Raw genomic sequence first — 6260 nt, 5'->3', positions numbered from 1 at the left:
GGGTTGGTTTATTCGGTTTGTTACAGCCTTTTAGAGATGCTTTAAAGTTATTTAGAAGGGAATTTTATTTTCTTGTTTTTGGAAATTATTTGATTTATTTTTTTGTACCTATTCTGGGTCTTTCTGTTTCTTTAATTTTTTGGTTAATATTTCCTTTTAGTTATAATTTTGTTGGATTTTCTTATTGTCTTTTTTTTTTGTTGTTCTGGTTTGGGGGTTTATTTTATTATAATTGCTGGTTGGTCATCTAATTCTGTTTATTCTTTATTGGGTTGTATACGTAGAATTTCCCAAAGAATTTCTTATGAAGTTGTTTTTTTTTTTAGTTATTTTTTGTTTTATTTTATATTGTGAGTCTTTTAATTTGAATTATTTTTGTTATTTTCAGTTGTATGTTTGGTTTATTTTTTTTTTCTTTTCCTTTATTTATAATTTTTCTTTCTTGTATTTTAGCTGAAACTAATCGTTCTCCATTTGATTTTTCTGAGGGTGAGTCAGAGTTGGTTTCTGGATTTAATGTTGAATATAGATCATTTAGATTCTCTTTATTTTTTTTTTTATCTGAATATAGAAATATAATATTTATGAGATTTTTTACTTGTTTAGTTTTTTTAGGGGGTAATGGTATAATTTTTTTTTTTTATTAGGGTTGTTTTTCTTATTTATTTTTTTGTATGGGTTCGTGGTTCTTTTCCTCGTTATCGTTATGACAAATTGATATATATCTGTTGAAGGAGTTATTTACCTGTTAGTTTAAATTACATTTTGGTTTTTATTTTTTTTAGGATTTTTTTGTTTTTCATTATTTTAAGGTGATAAAAAAATTAATAGTATTTTATACTTTCCTATAATTTCAAGTTATATTGCTTTGAGCTTATTAATTTATAATTTATCTCATATCCTTGCGGACATGGGGTAAATAATAAAAAATGAAAAGTAAATTGTGGTCAAGATTTTTCCTGTAATAATGTATGGTTCTTCAACTGGTCGTGCTCCGATTCATGTAAGTAGAATAAATGTATTTACTATAGTTCAAAATATTATTTTATTTATTGGGTAGAATGATCTTGTTTGGAATTTTATTTTTATTGAGAATGGTATCGATATAATAATTATAATTGATATTATTAGTGCTACTACTCCTCCTAATTTTCTAGGGATAGATCGTAGAATTGCATATGCGAATAGAAAGTATCATTCTGGTTGAATGTGTGGAGGTGTTCTTAGTGGATTTGCTGGTGTAAAATTTTCTGGGTCTACAGTGAGGAATGGATTTAAATTAATTATTATTATAAAAATTATTATTGTTATTGCTATTCCTAAGATATCCTTTGTTGTAAAGTAGGGATGAAATGGAATTTTGTCAATATTGTTTTTCATATCTAGTGGGTTGGATGAATCCGGATTCGTGTAGGAATATTAGGTGTAACTTAACTATTATTGATAAGATGAATGGTAAAATAAAGTGGAATGTGAAGAATCGATTTAGCGTAGGATTGTCTACAGCAAACCCCCCTCATACTCATTGTACTACTATTTCTCCTATGTAAGGAATTGCTGAAATTAAGTTTGTAATTACTGTTGCTCCTCAGAAGGATATTTGACCTCATGGTAGTACATATCCTATGAATGCGGTTGCCATTAATGTTAAAAGAATTAATGATCCTGATATTCATGTTTTCTTTAATTTAAATGATCCATAATATATTCCTCGTCCTGTGTGTATAAAAATTAAAATGAAGAATAATGATGCACCATTTGCGTGAATATTTCGAATTATTCATCCGTAATTATTTCGAATTATTCATCCGAATTATTTCTCTCGGGTAATATGTACAATTCTTTTAAAAGCTTTATCAATTCTTGGTGAATAATGTATTGCTAGGAATAATCCTGAAATAATTTGAATTAAGCATATTTCTAGAAGTGATCCAAAGTTTCATCATAATGAAATATTTGATGGTCTTGGTAAATAAATTAAGAATGAATTAATTGGTCTTAATTTACGTATTGATTTAAACATAAGTTTTTTTAAGTGGTCCTTCAAATGTTCTTACGATGTTGTTTACTGAGATTATAGTAATAATTAGGATAAATATTATTGTAATTGTAATATTTCTTTTATATATTCTAAAAAATTTTCTTGTTGATTTTTCTTCAGTTAGTTCGGTTGTCATTTCCTTTATTTCATTAAGTTTAGTAATTATTTCTGTTGTTGGATCTAAATTTCTTATTATAACAGAAATTAATGCAACTAATATTCAGATTAAAAAAATTTTTGTTCTTGGTTTGAATTTTTCATTTGATGCAATTCTTGATATATATATATATATATATATATGAATATAATTATTAGTCCTCCTACTGTTGTTAAGAATATAATATAAAGATATCATGATGATTTAATTATTATTGAATTATTTCTGCACATTAGGGCTGTTTGGAAAATTAGTATTGATCCTAGTGATATAGGGTGTTTAAGTATTGGAGATATAATAATGTTTGATAAAATTAAATATTTTGTGAAAATTCAGTAAGTATTTTAACATAAAATATTAGTTTTGGATACTAAAGATGATTTTTTCTTTACTGATTTTGTTTAGATAAATTTTTTTTAAATTATGATTTACAAGATCATTGTTTTTTTTAAACTATCCTAAACTTTACTTATGATAATTATTTATTTTTTTAGATTAATTATTTTTTTATTTGTTCGTAGGCATTTTCTTTTATGTCTTTTGGGGCTTGAATATTTATTACTTTATTCTTTTTTTTTATTTTTGGGTTTATAGGTTATTTTGATTTTGATTATTATTTTTTAGTTATTTATTTGGTGTTTGGGGTTTGTGATGGTGTTTTAGGACTTTCTTTATTGGTTTTTTTAATTCGTAATTCTAGAAGAGATTATTTAGATAGATTGACCTTATGTTAAAATTTATTTTTTTTCTGTTTTCTTTAATCCTTTTTTGTGTCTTAAATAATTGATTTGTGTATTTAGTGGGTTTGTTTTTTGATTTTTTGTTTCTATTTCTTATTTTTTTATAATTGATAGGGTTTCATATATTTTTTGTTGTTTAAGTGTTTGAATTTTTATTGTTGTTTTGTTATTTGTTTATTTACATTATTATTTTGATTTGTTGTCTAAGATTTATATTTTTTGTTTTCATTTTTATTATTTTTTTTATTTTTGGATTTTATTGTTATTGGTTTTTTTATTTTTATTTTTTCTTTGAGTGTAGATTGATTCCTTTATTTTTGTTGATTTTTGGGTGAGGATATCAGCCTGAACGTTTAAGCGCAGGATTTTTTTTAATTTTTTTATACTCTTTTTGGTTCTTTCCCCTTTTTATTTAGAATTTTTTATTTAAATAGTTTTTATGGTTATTTTAATTATTTATTTTTTGATTTTTTACTGAATAATTATTTGATGTTTATTATTTTATTTTATTTTTTGATTAAGTTTCCTTTATTTGGGTTTCATTTATGGTTGCCTAGGGTTCATGTTGATGCACCTACTTCAGGTTCTATAATTTTAGCTGGTGTGATATTAAAGTTGGGGGGTTATGGATTTATTCGTTGTTTAGGTTATATTTATTATTTTTTATTTAATTATGGTTATTTTTTGTTAGTATTTGTTTATTTGGCTGTTTTTTTGTAAGAATATTTTGTATAATTCAAAGAGATTTAAAGGTGCTTGTTGCCTATTCTTCTGTTTGTCACATAAGTTTGTTTATTTGTGGATTATTTACTATATCCTGTCTTGGATTTATCGGTTCATTATCTTTTATAGTTGCTCATCCTTTGTTTCATCTGGTCTTTTTTTTTTAATTGGTATTATTTATGATCGGTTAGGAAGCCGAAGATTTTTTATTGTTAGGGGGTTACTTAACTATTTACCTTCACTTAGTTTCTTTTGATTTTTGTTTTGTGTTATAAATATATCTTGTCCTCCCAGATTAAATTTATTTTCTGAAATTTGTTTAATTATTTCTATTTTAAGATGAAGATTTTTTTCAGTTATTTTTTTGATGTTTATTTTATTTTTTTCTGCTTGTTATAGAGTGATAATTTTTTCTTTAACTCAGCATGGTTTATATTCTGGTGATTTAATTTTAATTAATTCTTGTTGTGTTCGTGAATTTTATGTTCTTCTTCTTCATTGTTTTCCTATTTTTTATATAATGTTTGACTTATTTTTTTTTTATTTTGCTTATTTATTTTAATTTAAAATTTTGATTTGTGATGTCAAAGATCTTTTTGAGGATAGGCTATGTTTTTCTGCTACAATCTTTTTGGTATTTATTTGTTTGAGTATGATCTTGTTTTTTTTTTGAGTGATTATTTTTTTTTTAATTCCTTTTCTATAAGTTTGATTTTTTTTTGATTGAATTTCTTGTTTGTTTATGTCTTTTGTATTTTTAATTAGAGATTGTGTTTTATTTTATAGTTTAGGTTACATAAGGGGTGATTTAAATTTAGTTCGTTTTTATTATTTCGTTTTTTTATTTATTTTGAGTATGGTTTTTTTATTTTAATACCTGATTTTATTTGTTTATTGTTGGGTTGAGATGGTTTGGAGCTGGTATCTTATTGTTTAGTTATTTATTATCAAAGAGTTTCTTTGTATTCTGGTCTTATTACTTTATTAATGAATCGTATTGGAGATGTATTTTTGATTTTGTGTTTGGGTTTATTTATAAATTTTGGTTCTTTTCATTATATTTTTTATATTAATTTTTTTAATAATGATTTTATTATTTTGGTTTATTTAGTTTTATTTGCTTCTTTTACTAAAAGTGCTCAGTTTCCATTTTGTGTTTGGTTGCCTTCAGCTATAGCAGCTCCTACTCCTGTCTCTTCTTTGGTTCATTCTTCTACTTTAGTAACTTCTGGTGTTTATTTAATTATTCGGTTTAATTATTTTATTTTATTTTGTGATACTTATTTTTTAATAATTATTTCTTTGGTTACAATAGTTTTATCTGGATTTGCTGCTTGTTTAGAAAATGATTTAAAAAAGATTATTGCATTTTCTACTCTTAGACAATTAGGATTTATATTTTTTACTCTTTCTTTAGGTTCTTTGACTCTTTGTTTTATTCATTTGTTGATTCATGCCTTAATTAAGTCGTTACTTTTTTTGTGTTCTGGAAGTTTTATTCATTGTTTTTTAGGTAGTCAAGATATTCGATTTATAGTTGGGTTGGTAAAGCAATGTCCCTATGTGAGTTCAGCATTTTTTGTTTCTTTAATTTGTTTATGTGGGTTTCCCTTTTTTTCTGGATTTTACTCGAAGGATTTTATTTTAGAGTTTTTTTTTTATTTGATTATAGAATTTTTTTTTTTTTTTTTTTTTTGGTGTTACTTTTATTTACAGTTTACGTTTAATTTATTATTTATTTTCTTCCAATTCTTTTTTTTTCCTTATATTAATTTTTGTTACAGTTTTTTTATAAATATTTCTCTTCTTTTTTTATATTTTTCTTAGTTATTTGTTGGCTCTTTTATGTTTTGGTTATTTGAGGATGATTTTTTTTTTGTCTTGTCTTTTGATTTTAAGTTGATTCCTTTGTTTTTGTTTTTTTTTTGTTTTTTGATGTTTTGAGTTTTTTATATTTTTATTTTGGTTTAATTTATTTTTATTTTTTCAGTTCTATGTGATTTTTAAGATTTTATTCTTCAGGGTTTTTTAAATCGGTTTTTTAGTTTTTGTTATTTTAGTTATAGATTAGTTGATTCGGGTTGATTAGAATATTTTGTTTCGGGTGGTTTAGTTGGATTTTTGCAATGGTTAGGTTTTTTTTTTGATAGGTTTACTTTAAATATTCTTAGGTTTTATTTTTTTATTTTTTTTTGTTCGGATAGCTTAATTAAAATCCTAACATTGAAATTGTTATTATGAATTTTTTCTCTGGACATTTATAAAATTTATTTATTTATACATTGAAAGTGTATTGTTTTTTTAAACTATATAAATAAGAATAAAGTGATTTCACTTGAAAGGTAGTTAGCGGCTCCTTTACTTTTTATTCTTTTAACTGGATATAATCAATTTTTTCATTAACAGTGAATAGCTTCTATTTAGCTTCAGTTAAATTGAGTATGAGGATTATCCTTAAAATTAAGTCGAAATTAATTGTAATTTTACTTCTTTACTCTATTTAAGAGAAATTGATTATTCAATAATTTTTATTTGCAAAGTAAATGTTATATTTAACTATTCTCCTTAATTTCTTCATTCTAGTATTCCTATTTTTCAT

The 6260-nt window shown here is 23.6% G+C and overlaps 1 pseudogene; it reads right to left on the bottom strand.

Moving 5' to 3' along the window:
* Positions 1–894: 894 nt before the first annotated feature.
* Positions 895–1672, bottom strand: LOC142322744 (cytochrome b-like; annotated as a pseudogene).
* Positions 1673–6260: the final 4588 nt, after the last annotated feature.

Source organism: Lycorma delicatula, chromosome 4 (assembly GCF_047948215.1).
Source record: "Lycorma delicatula isolate Av1 chromosome 4, ASM4794821v1, whole genome shotgun sequence".
NCBI classification, from domain to species: Eukaryota; Metazoa; Arthropoda; class Insecta; order Hemiptera; family Fulgoridae; genus Lycorma; species Lycorma delicatula.
Note: the sequence above shows the minus strand (reverse complement) of the source record. Positions and strands in the feature narration are given on the sequence as shown.